This window comes from Lynx rufus, unplaced genomic scaffold, assembly GCF_022079265.1.
Source record: "Lynx rufus isolate CCGP_SWC_20201006 ecotype Redwood Valley unplaced genomic scaffold, mLynRuf1.p SCAF_4, whole genome shotgun sequence".
NCBI classification, from domain to species: Eukaryota; Metazoa; Chordata; class Mammalia; order Carnivora; family Felidae; genus Lynx; species Lynx rufus.
This window is the reverse complement of record NW_025814856.1, coordinates 151,595,971-151,609,271: the sequence shown is the minus strand read 5'-3', so window position 1 is coordinate 151,609,271 and position 13,301 is coordinate 151,595,971. Positions and strand designations below refer to the sequence as shown.

The following is a 13,301-nucleotide window of genomic DNA, read 5'->3' as shown; positions in this document are numbered from 1 at the left end:
CCTCTCAGTGTGTATTTCTTTGTAGTCCTTTTCCTTCTTGTGAATGTATATATACACAAAATACATTGGTTTGTTATGTTTTAAAACTTAATACCCATTATCATGAATATTTTCCTGTGTCGTGAAAATATAATTTTTTTATGGCTGCATGGTATTTCATTATACATGAGCATTTGAAATTTATTAAACCAACCTGCTGCTGGTGTATATTATTTTCATTTTGGTGCCCTTATTTATGACACTGTGATGAACATTTTTTTCATATAAATATTTTGGTTATAGCTTTGATGCTCTTAGAAGTAGAACTGCTGAGTCAAAGATTATGAGTACCTATTTCCTTGAATTGAGTATTTATTTCTGCACATTTACCAATTTGATAAAAAAAAAACTGTCTCATTTTAATTTGTATTTGATTAATAGAGTGAATGAACGTTTTATGGATTGTGAATTCATATCTGTTTGTTATGTTTTATTGATGTATTTAAGTGTTTTATGTGCATTATACAGAACTAACTTTCCCCAATTAGTTGACCAATCTATTTGTGTTTCAAAATACTTGTTCTGGAAAAATTTACATTCTGCAATATAACATTGAGTGTTCTCAACCATTAGCATGGTATATATCTCTAAGTCTCTTGTGTCTCTTAGGAAAGAATTTTTTTGGTGTCTTTTCACTGTTTTATTGTATTGGATCTCCCACCACCACCTCTTCCTATTTGAGAATAAGTGGGCTAAGAATTAAAGAACAGTGTTAGAAAGTAGTGCCATCAGGAATCCTTGTCTCATTCTTTATGGGTCTGTCTCCCTATTTGACAGGGCTGCCTCCAGAGTTTTATTCACTCCTAAGTGTGATTTTAACCATTTATTTGAGATAAGTAGTTTTCACCACAGTATGAACATACCTTGTTATTTTTAATTTATTGAGTTTTTTTAATTTATTGAGTTTTTTTTCTTTAGATTGAAAGTGAAAATTGAAATTTACCAAATGTCCTTTTGGGATTTATAACAAGTACTTAGTTTTTCTTTAACTTTTTTTTGTGTGTGTGTGTGACCAGTTATTAATAGATTTACTAGTTATTTTATTAACTTTGCCTTCATATAAAGTATAGTCAGCACATTTATAGCTATTTCAGTAGCAGGAGAAGAATGACCTTGATGCCATGGAGAAAAAAGAAGAGAAAAGGGGACTTAAAACAGTATATTCATTTAATAACTGCTCAAAGCCAGTGCTGCTGAACCTCAGCTAGGACCAGAGTAAATTTTGATATGGTTGCCTGTGCTTTGCATAAGTACATGATATAGGAAGGTTTCTTTGGGGAGGGAGAAGGGTTATTTTTTGTTTGTTTAATGCAGGTTCCTGAAATTTAAGGACAGTTGATGGCCCAAGGTACACAGAGTTGTTTTTTTGGCAAGCTTCCGTAGCTTATTTTCTTTCCATGCCAACCCCTGCAAAAGGTTAAGTTCAACTGACTGTCAGTAATACTGAAGGTCCACTTTGGTCTCCGTTCCACATTGTCACTCTATTGGGTGTAGTGATAGGTAGGAATTTATAGATAAGTTTTCTTCTTCCCACAGGGAAGACTTGTCAAATTAGAAAGACGAATAGTATGACTCTTTCCGTGGTCCTACCCAAGAGCTATCTTTTTCATATTCAAAATAAGTTGAGGGGCGCCTGGGTGGCGCAGTTGGTTAAGCGTCCGACTTCAGCCAGGTCACGATCTCACGGTCCGTGAGTTCGAGCCCCGCGTCAGGCTCTGGGCTGATGGCTCAGAGCCTGGAGCCTGTTTCCGATTCTGTGTCTCCCTCTCTCTCTGCCCCTCCCCTGTTCATGCTCTGTCTCTCTCTGTCCCAAAAATAAATAAACGTTGAAAAAAAAATTTTTTTCAAAATAAGTTGAGAATTAAGCCTTCTAGGGAAGAAGGTTTTTCTCTTATCATTCATATGTAGTGAATAGCAGTTTTACAAAAATTTGTAACAAAATCTGGAACCTTATGGCTTGACACTAAACCCAAAATGTAGTTTCCTCTTATTTCTAAATAAGCCAGAGTACAAATATTAAGTACAGAGTATCTTAGCTACTTAATCTTCACTGAACCCTGACATGGTCCTGATACAGATATATGTGAAGTTGTTTTGTGTGTGTGTGTTTTTTTATAATGTGTCTTACTCCTATTTCACTTAAGTGAACAGTAAATTATAAAAGGGTGTGTGTTGTTTGTTCTTACCACCCCCCTCCCATCATTATGCATTTCAGAGTATATCAGTCAGATTGAGTGTAGATGTGCTATCTTTCTATGTTAATAAGTTACTTTGAAACGATGAGTACAAATGATGAGAGTGGGGAATAAGGAAGCCGTACAGTAGTGATGCTTAAGGACTGGGTATTTTAAGTTTGGCACTTTGAAATACCTTTATTTAGGTTGAGACACTTTTTGTGCCCCAGCTAAAAACTGTGAAAGGAATAGTACCTAGATGGGCTGCTATGCCCAGGGACAGTAAGTAGGCAGGCCTACATAAGCATTTGGGGAGCAAATTATCGGGTATGTAGATCACTCAAGGTAAATGGATATGAATTGTTATTGTGGCTCAGATAAGCCACCGTTGAAGGTATGAGGATGGTTCAGTTTAGACTTAGGTGAAAAGAGGGTTGATGTCCTTTGTGTTCATTTAATCTCAGTTGTCCTGTGCGGTAGATATCACTACTATCTTGCTGGCAAGAAAAGCTGGGACTGGCAAGACTCAGAGAGTTGAAATAATTCCCCAGTACCCTTACACAAATAAGTGATAAACCAGATTCTGACCAAAGTTGCTGCCACTTTTAAGCCCAAGTTCATGCTCCCGCTCTGCCACTGCTCAGTCTAGAAGAAGTAAAATTCTTAAGAGACTTTAAACATGAATCAAAACTCTAACATGAATCAAACTAGCTCACTTAAAGAAAACTATGTCACAACTAATATATAGTTTGACCTTGAAGATCTCTGGTCTGTAAGGCTTATTATCTCAGGATAAATTCGATGTACCATAAATCTAAGGAATTAATGGTATTTTAAGCAAAAGCTTTCCTAAACCACAGTTTGGTGGCAGTAGAGGATAAGCTAAAGAAATGGTGAAAGGAAAATTTCTATAGGAAATTTGTCAGTTTTTGTTATACCGAAAGAAAATGCATGTCTTTTTAAAATCGTGGATGTCTCTTCATTGAAAATCAAGCATAAGCTCTGATAGACTGAGGGCATAGTCAGAGTGCCTTCTTTATTGAGCAGAATGGGAGTGGTCACTGCCTGAACGTTGTTCTCCTACCCGGACATCATTTAGTCAGATATGATCTAGAAAAGGTATGGCCTGGAGACTTGTATAAAATAGTCTTGGATAGAACTTATTAAATAATGAACAGGCTTCAGCACATCTGTGAACTCTGAAATTTTATCAGATTTTGTGTGCGTGTGTACATTTTTCTGGAGAAAGGACCCATGACCTAATAATAATTGTAAATTGCCCTTGTATGCTGATACTTACAGGCAGAAGTGATTTCAGGAGTGGTATAAAGCAGTGATTCTCAAACTGTGGACAAGTGCCATGAGAGGTGGGCCTAAAAAAAATTTTTTTTAAAATGGATCCCCAGAAAGGCATTCCCTCTTTGATAATAGATAAATGATTTACAGTTCCCAACTTTTTTTTTTTTTTTTTTTGGCATGAAACTTGGGGCTACTTACTAGTATACTAAGTAGATGAATTAGTAAGGTTTACTAAAACTGTATGTATATTAAAATCAGTGGGTTACAAGATTTTTCTGACCTTAGTTCTGAGAGTCTTTTTCTTATTTCTCTTAAGAAATTTTATTTCCATTCTTTATTTGGAAATACAAAGTTAATTCACATGTGCACATACATACTGGAAAACTAGTAAGTGAGTTCTGGAATCTTGTACCACCTAAGTAAAGTATTTTCAAAAAAGTTAAGAGAGCCACTGGTATTTTTTTCCAGACGGTGGGGAATAATGAGTGTGGGGAGAGGGTTAGTTAAAAATAGGGTTGTTGGTGCCCTTATTTCTTAGAAGAAAAGACACATCAAATGAGCAATTGTGTACTTAAATTCAACTTAAATATATAGTATCTTTTAAAAGATCAACCTTTATTGCTGAAATACAAAATTAAAATGAATAGATGGAGACTTTACTTGGTGCTTTTGAAAGCTGGCTACAGCCTGTGATATGTTTACGATGGTGGATGTTTATCTTTCAGGTTTAATATTAATAATTTTTTGTGATTACTTATAATCAAAGCGTTTATTTTCATTCATGGTCAGTATGTTCTGGAGTTATTGAGAAAATTCCAATTAAAATCTTATTTGCCAAACTGTCATCAGTCCAGATTATTGATGCACTTTTTTCTTATCATGTTAATAGCTAATTGTGCCACATTGTGTAAGATGTGGCCATATTTTAGTAGTAAAGTAATACTTGAAATGTTGATGTATATTTGAAGCCTGTATCAAATAAATTCTATAAAGGCAAGCTACCTGTCTATAACTTAAATTTGTTCTTTGAAGTTTATCAGATGTTTTTCTCAGTTATTTAAGACTGGCAAGCATGAAAAATTAAAATGAATTCTTCTAAATGAATATGGGAATATTTAATTTAGGAGCAATGTAAATATGTATTTGTGTATACAGTAACATGACAGTGAAATTTGGAAATGTCCCTTATGTTAACAAGTACCTTATTTCCACAATGCAACCATAATTAGCACAATGATGGAGACTTTATCTTTTCAGTGTGACAAAAAGGAGAACTAGACCTTCTCAGTACTTTTTCTGTCCTACTCCCAGTCCTGGGAAAGGGTCTTTTCTTTGATCCTTTACTATGTAACTACTTGTTTTATGTCGTAAATTTTAGAAAGCAGCCAAGAGACTATTTTCAGGAATTTGGTTGGTATCACTACCAAGAAGTAGAAAGGAAGTCAAATTGGGGCACTGTCTTTGGGGCATGTCAGAAACTAGCAAAGTTGGCTAAGCATCAGAAGATTCAAACAGAGGTGTAGCTCTGTCATCTGCTTGCAGATAATTGTGAATTGTGGTGTATCTGTCAAAGAGTCTTTAAGTTTGGCATTGATGATTCTTTCTAGCCCTAAAATCTAGTGTTAATGCTCCTTTTCACTCTACTAGCGTAGTAATCATCAAATACCAAGTGTCACAGTTTAGACTAACTGAATCAGAATCTCCAGAAACAGATTCTGGTTATACACTCAATATTTCAGTGTGTATATATATATGTATGTGTGTGTGTGTGTGTTTATATAATATTTGCATATATATAAATATATATATATATTTTAAAGCTCCATAGTCCTGCATTCCAACTTTTGGGTTAATGGAAAAACATTTTACTCCTGGGAAATCTATAATTTCACCATAGATCCCAGAACTATTTAGAACTAGAACTTTAAAAAAAGTCAGTGAGACTATTTGTATGAAGACGTTCCATGTTTACAAATTTTCATTTGCAGACATTTATACACATAGCATTGCCTTCTGGAAATATCTTGATTGTGTTATGAGACCTACCAACCTTTTAGAACTGCTTAGTCCCACTTGAATCCAGTGCTTTTCAGTCAGTTGTGTGGTATTTATAGACTTCAGGTGTTTTGATTTCTCTTTCTCTCAGCATTATTACTGGGCAACAATGATTCCAAGGCCAAAGGCTATTCTTTGAGTTCTTGGATCAAATGGACTCTGAGTATACCTGCTGCAGCCAGGACCCTGAGTGCTTGTTGCTACAGCAGAACTTGTGAAAATTCTATTGGAACAGTCAGGCCTTTCCTCAAAGCCCTACCCAGTTGGCTGAGATGATGTTTAATCTCTTTAATTCTGATTCAGGCTCAGAGGGCTCAGTCAGAGCAATGAGAGGCAGACCTCAAAGCACCTGTGGAAAGCCAACAGCAGGAAACTGAATTCTGGAACCTGGAATTAGGGGCTATGATGGAGAAGCTTGTGAAATCCATCAGCCAACTGAAAGACCACAAGGATGTCTTTTACTTCCAATAGAAGACCCAGCCCCAGTGAGGACACCCCCTTTAGACCCTCATCAAACCAGACGTTAGCAGCTTCTAGAGGAAACCGGATGAACTAGGCAAAAGGAGAAAGGAGGTGCTGGGTACCTTTAAAACACTGCTAGGCCAATTATCTCCCTTAATTGAGCTCCTGCCAAAGTTGGAGGCATGGAAAGTCCAGCAGCGAAACATGTGCATTGGAGCCCCCCCGACCATAGGTGGAACAGCTGGAGAAATGTTCACAGCTGGAGCAAAGCTGTTGTTTGACCTGTATTAGTTGCTGAAGGAATCGAAGGGACTGAGTCACATGGTTAGCTATCAGGATGACTCTCTGACCAAAGAGGTGGACCTGTGGAAGGTCCAGTTCACAGAGTTGCTATAGTGTCTGCTTCACAAAGCATTTTGTGGTAGAAACGTAGTCTCGCATACCCCTAACTCCCCACCGGCCCCTCATCTTCAGGAATGGGAGGAAGTTTACTGTCCTACAAGGCTGCTGGTGAGACTCCAGGAAGGCGTTGGTTACTGACTACAGGTCTCCATTGTAGTCCACAGAAGACTCCACAGAAGTTCTTCTCAGTTACAAGGCCTTCAGAATTTCAACATTCTAACTTCAAACCAGAAAACTTTGGCCCCTGAGAAGGGACAGAGTCAGGGTTTAAAGTATAATTCTGGCTACCTGACTCTGGTGGAGTAGCATTTAGTTGGTTCCAGAAAGGGCAGCAGTAGAGGATGCTGATTGCAACAGAGGAACTGTACATTATCACCTTCATGGTTAGATACACCTACCAGGATCTGAAGCAGGAGCTAAAACAGACGCCCTCTGTGTGATTATTTCTAACATGACCCTACTCAGTTGCTTAGGCCTTGGTTCTGTGGTTCAGTCTGCTTAGCTCAAACCCTCAGAACCAGTTCTTTTCCAGCCCCCCAAGCCTTCCTGGAGCCTGCTGGGCCCTGCTCTCAGTTGGCATTTCTCCTCCTCTGTTGACCAAGACCTTAACCCGGAGCAGCTGAGCATGCTGAGGGACAAGCTGTTTGGTCAAAACCCTAGGATTGAGGCTACCTTGTTGTCCTGGACTGACTTCGCTAAGCAAGAGAGCCCCCCCAGGCAATCTACCATTCTGGACATGGTTGAACAAAAATCTGGACCTGGTACCTGACCACCTAAAGAATCTGTGGAATGATGGCCACATCGTGGACTTTATGAGCTGGAGCCAGGAGCACTAGCTGCTGAAGAAGACCCGTCTTTGGTGCCATTCTACTACACTTCAGCAAATCATTGGAAGGGGGCATTACCCGCTCCTGTGTAGAACATCAGGATGGTGATAAGGTGATCTGCTCTCTGCCACCCAATTCCAGGTGGTACTGCAGTCACTCCTGCTGTCCGAACTCATCCACCACCACCAACTGCTTACTGAGGGAGACCTACTTGAGAATGTGCTCTGTTTCCTCTCCCCTGAATCCCCCTAGGATGAGGCTTTTGGGTACTACCGCCAGGAGAAATTTAATCTCCAGAACAGAGGAAATACCTGAAACACAGGCTCATTTCGGTGTCTAACAGACAGATGGATGAGCTGCAACAGCCACTGGAGCTTAAGCTGGAGCCAGAATCAGATTCATTACAGCTGGAGCCCAGGATGGCATTAGGGCCAGAGCTGAGTCTGAGGTTAGAGGCACTGCTTAAGGCAGGACTGGTTCTGGGGCCACAGCACTGGAGCCCACACTAGGCACGGTATCACAGAGTGCTAGAGCCAAACCTGGGACCAGAACTGAAGCTGGAGCCTACTCTAGAGCCATTCCCAGGGAACCCCAGGAGATAGCTAACCTTTCTCTATGATATGCTTCTAGTGTAACTTGAGATGCAAATGAAAGTGCGCCCCATGCATTTTGGTGTTTCCCCCCTCGTTATTTTAGAGGAACAGACTTGTTCAGAAAGAGGCCTTTCTGAACAGAAGTGGCTAATAAACTTTGTGGGGGGAGGGGGAGCAAAAAAAGAAAACCCGTAGATTTTTTTAGTTTGCAGGTTTTTAAATAAAAAAGCCCTGTGCAGTTTATCTTAGTGTATCCAATCTTCTTTCATCAGGTATCATTAGGACTTGGCAATTCTTGACCAGAAAATAGTCCATTTCATGGAGTAGGTCTCTCTCTTCCTTATTAAACGTGGTATTTATTAAACTTTATTTTCCTTTTTTTTTTTTTAACTTGGTATGATAATAGATGGGTAGATGTTGAATGTAAAACAACAGGTATTTAATGTGACTATAGCTTAAGCAGACACATAGCTTGATGAGAAAGGAAGTTCAACACCTGATGCCAGGGAAGTTGTGAAAACTCTTACTTGTTCATCGTAGCCTTGGGATAACTGTTAGCTGTCCAGCCATTAGAGACCCTAGGAGTTCACATTTATTGGAATTGGGATTTATAAAAATACTTTTTCTTTCTGTTGGGATATACATGCATTGGCAGGGATTCTCCCGTCTGTATTTTCTACTTTTGCACCGATAGATGCACTTACAGTGGCAGGTTTAACTACAATTGTTTTTTTACAGCCCATGTAGGAAAAAAAAAATTTCTAGTTGTATCTTTATTCTTAAAGCTTTTCACTTACTATTCCTTGAATAGTTAATTTTAAAATAAATTGAAGAATATATTAAAATTGACTGATACCTTGCCCCGGTTCTGTTTTTTAGCAGCTATCTTTGGTTTGAGGACACTGATGTAGAAATTTTTAAGCATCTGTGTAAACCTTCCCCAGGTAGAGCATCAAATGCTATGAATTAGTACTTATAAAACTGCGGGTTGGCATGGTGGACTGGATGATATAAGATGTTCTGATTAGTTGTAATCCAGACACATCAAGATTTATTCTGAATGTAAGATTTTCATATGCTGCCCTTGACATTAGCAAGACTAACCTCACCTGTATTGCAAATTAATATTTAGTGCTCTTTAATGGTGGTGGCTGAGAACCTGAACCGAGACCCAAGAAAGCAATGTCTTGCTTTCAATCTTTTGTTTCTGTAATTTCTGCTGTTCTCACCTTTAAGCCTTCCTTTATTCTCCTATCATAAGAACGGTGCAGATTTGAGGAAGATGGTGGGGTAGGTGGCACCATGAATCTGTCTCCCAAACTGGACAACAATTGCACTGGCAGAATCTGTCTGATGTAACTATTTTGGAACTCTGAAATTTGTTGAAGGCTTGCAAATTCCACTGAAAGACTTGGGGTTAATTTTGGTCAATTTCAGCTCTAAGGCCGCAGCAGCTATCTGTCTCCTACTGCCAGTACATGGCCAGCAGCTGTGCACATATTCCTGGAACAGCTTATGCATAGGTTGCAGGAGCCAGGGTAGGCAAAAAGAACCTTGTCTTTCCAGTATTGAGGATCTTTGCTCTAATTGCTGATTACCTCTTCTGATCACAGAGGTGCTGACAAAGAAGCAGGCAGCCATTGTTGCAAACCCCTCCTTTGGCTGAAATAATATCCAGGGGATTTAAAGGACTGGCACCCTTCCCCTCTTTCCCCCTTTCAGTTTTTTCTTTTTCTCCTTTTGGGTGCTAGACATTAAAGACTAGGACATTCAAAAACAACTGCATATATGAAGAAACTTAGTGACTTAGACTGTGCATGACCAGAGAAAGGCTCAGAAAAGACCTGAGAAGACTTTAAGTTTATACCTAGGACTGACCTTTGGCACAGATACTTTTTGCGAAACAAACAAACCAAACAACGAAAAAAACAAAACAAAAAAACAACAAAAAAAAGCAAACAGTGGGGAAGGGGGAGAATCTGTTTTCCAGAGGTACTATGTTACTAGACTCAAATGGGCAGTGTTCAGTAAAAAAATCACAGCGCATATAAAAGAAGCAATAACTAACAGAAGAATGACCAACAAAAACTGTCCCTGAACAAGATGCAATGGCAGATATAGTAGACAAAGACTTTTAAAACAATTCTTTTAAAGATTCTTAAATAAGTAAAGGAAGATGTGGAGAAAGGTTAAAAAAAAAAAAGTATGAACAAAAGGGAAATATCAATTAAAAAGTAAGAAACCAAAAAGAAATTCTGGATCTGAAAAGTATGGTAACTCAAATGAAAAATTCACCAGAGGATTCAAAGGCAGATTTGAGTAGATAAAAGAAAGAATCTGCAGATTTGAAAAGGACAATGGAAATTAAGGAGTTTGAGGAACACAAGGAGAAATGGCTGAAAACAAGTGAAGAGAGCCTAAGGAACCTGTATGTAAGACACCATCAAGCAGACCAGCATATGCATTGTCAGAGTTCCAGAAGGGGAAGTGAGAAAGGTGCAGAGAGAACGTATGAAGGAATAATGGCTGAAAATTTACCCAATTTGATGAAAGAAATGAATATAAACATCTGAGAACCTCAAGGAACTCTAAGATGAACTCAAAGAGATAAACATTGAGACACACTGTAATCAAACCAAAATCAAGTCAAAGTAAAATCTAATAAATAAATCAAATTTTTATTAAAAAGCCAAAGACAAGGAGAGAATCTTGAAAACAGCAGATGTGAATCATCATGTAGAGGGAATCCTCAGTAAGATCATTGGCCTATTTCTCATGAGAAGCTTTGGAGGCCACAAGGCAGTGGGCCAATATATTCAGAGTGCTAGGAGAAAAAAACTGTCAACCAAGAATTCTATATCTAGCAAAACTGTTCTTCAAGAGAAAGGGAGAAATTAAGACATTCTCAGATTAACAAAAGCTGGGGGAGTTCATGAGCTCTAGACCTGTCCTGCAAGAAATGCTCAAGGGAGTCCTGCTAGGTAAAATGAAAGGACACTAGTAAAGGTAAATAAATGGGCAATTATAAAAGCTAGTATGATTGTACCAATGATTTGTAACTATACTTTTTGTTTCCTGCATGATTTAAGAGACCAATACGTTTAAGGTTCAGTGTATTAGTGTAAACACTGAAAGGGGTTGGGATTGAGCTGTAAAGGAGCAGAGTTTTTATATGTTACTGAAATTAAGTTGATACAGAGTATTCTAACATTAGGATGTTCAGTAGAATTGATATCACATGATAACAATGAAGAAAATAGCTCTAGGGTATACACAAAAGGAGATGAGAAAGAAATTTAAACATTTCACTAGAAAAATGTCAGCTAAACACAAAAGAAGACAGTATTGCAGGAAATTAGGGGGGAAAAGCTATAAGGCATGTAGAAAACAAATGGCATAAAGGGCATAATAACTACTTCCTTGTCAGTAATTACTTTAAATGTATACAACTTTAATCAGAAGACAGATTGGCAGAATGGATAAAAATACATGACCCAAGTATATGCTGTCTAGAGGAGATTTGCAATAGACCCAGAGACACAAACAGGTTGAAAGTGAAAGGATGGAAAAGATAATCCATTAAAATAGTACACAAAAGAGATCACAAATGCCTATTCTAGTTAGTACCAGACAAAACAGACTTTAAATCGAGAGACAAAGAAAGACATTGTATGTTAATACAGCAAGAAGATAGAATAGTTACAAATGTTATGCATCTAATGACAAACATCAAAATATATGAAGCAAAACTGACAGAACTGAAGGGAGAAATAGTTCTACAATAATAGTTGAAGATTTCAGTACTCTGCTCCCAGTAATGGATATAATAACCAGATAGTAGATCAGTAAGGAGAGAATTTAAACAACACAATAAACCACCTGGATCTGACAGACAAATACAGAACGCTCTCCCCAAAAAGAACGAAATATACATTCTTCTCAAATGTACATGGACATTTTCCAGGATAAGATTATATGTTAGGCCACAACTTCTCAGTAGATTTAAAAAGATAGGTATCATACCATGTATCTTTTCTGACCATGGTGGGATAAAGTTAGAAATCATTAACAAAAGGAAATCTGGAAAGTTCAAAACATTGTGGAAATTAACACTTTTAGACAACTAATGGATTAAAAAAAATCAAGGGAAATTGGAAAATACTTAGAGATGAATGAAAATGGAAACAAAACGTATCAAAACTTAAGGAAAATAGGGGCGACTGGGTGGCGCAGTTGGTTAAGCGTCCGACTTCAGCCAGGTCACGATCTCGCGGTCCGTGAGTTCGAGCCCCACGTCGGGCTCTGGGCTGATGGCTCAGAGCCTGGAGCCTGTTTCCGATTCTGTGTCTCCCTCTCTCTCTGCCCCTCCCCCGTTCATGCTCTGTCTCTCTGTGTCCCCAAAAAAATAAATAAAACGTTGAAAAAAAAATTTTTTTTTTAAACTTAAGGAAAGTAGCTAAAGGAGTGCTAAGGGGAAAATATATAGCTATGAGTGCTTACGTTAAAAAGCAAGAAAGACCCAAAGTCAACAACCTTACATCACAACTTAAGGAAATAGAAAAACAACTTGAACAAACTAGACCCAAAGCTTGCAGAAGGAAGGAAGTAAAGATAAGAGCAGTGAAAGATGAAATCAAGAGTAGAAAAACAGTAGAGAAAAAAGGATGAAACTAAAGTTGGCTCTCTGAGAAGATCAAGAAAATTGACAAACCTTCAGTTAGATATAGACTATGAAAAAACACAGAAAAAGCTCAAAATATTAAAATCAGAAAGTGGGGGTATTAGTACAGATTCTATGTAAATAAGAATTTTAAGAGTACTGTGAAAAATTGTATGACAACACATTGGTTAACCTAGATGAAATGGACAAATCCCTAGAAACACAAAAACCTACCAAAACTATATTGTGAAGAAATAGAAAATATGAATAGATATATAATTAGTAAGGCAATCAAACCACTAATCAAAAATTTCCCAACAAGGGAAAGCCCTGGACCTAATGGCTTCACTGGTGAATTCTACCAAACATTTAAAGAGGAACTAATACTAATCTTTTTCGAACTTTTCCAAGAAGTTGAGAAGAGACCACTTCCGTACTCAACCTGTGAGGCCAGCACTACCCTGACACCAATGCCAAAGACAATATCAGAACACTACAGACCAATATGCCTTGTTTACTTTGATGCAGAAATCCTCAACCAAATACTATCAAACAGAATTCAGCACATGAAAAGGGTTATACACCATGATAAAGTGAGGTATTCCTGGAATGCAAGGATGGTCTGACACAAAATTAAGCTATTTGATGTGTCCTATGAACAGAATGTAGGATATAAAACACATGATACCTCAATTGATGCAGAAAAAGCATTTGACAAAAGTCAATACCCTTTTATGACTTAAAACAACCTAGGAAGAAAACTACCTCGACACAATAAAAGCCATACATA

General features: G+C 37.9%; 1 protein-coding gene and 1 pseudogene across 7 annotated transcripts in view; both read left to right on the top strand.

The window, feature by feature from the left end:
* Positions 1-13,301, top strand: part of CNOT4 (CCR4-NOT transcription complex subunit 4) — a 148,103-nt gene that overhangs the window by 92,456 nt on the left and 42,346 nt on the right. The window lies entirely within an intron of this gene.
* Positions 2,483-12,051, top strand: LOC124525054 (signal transducer and activator of transcription 2-like; annotated as a pseudogene).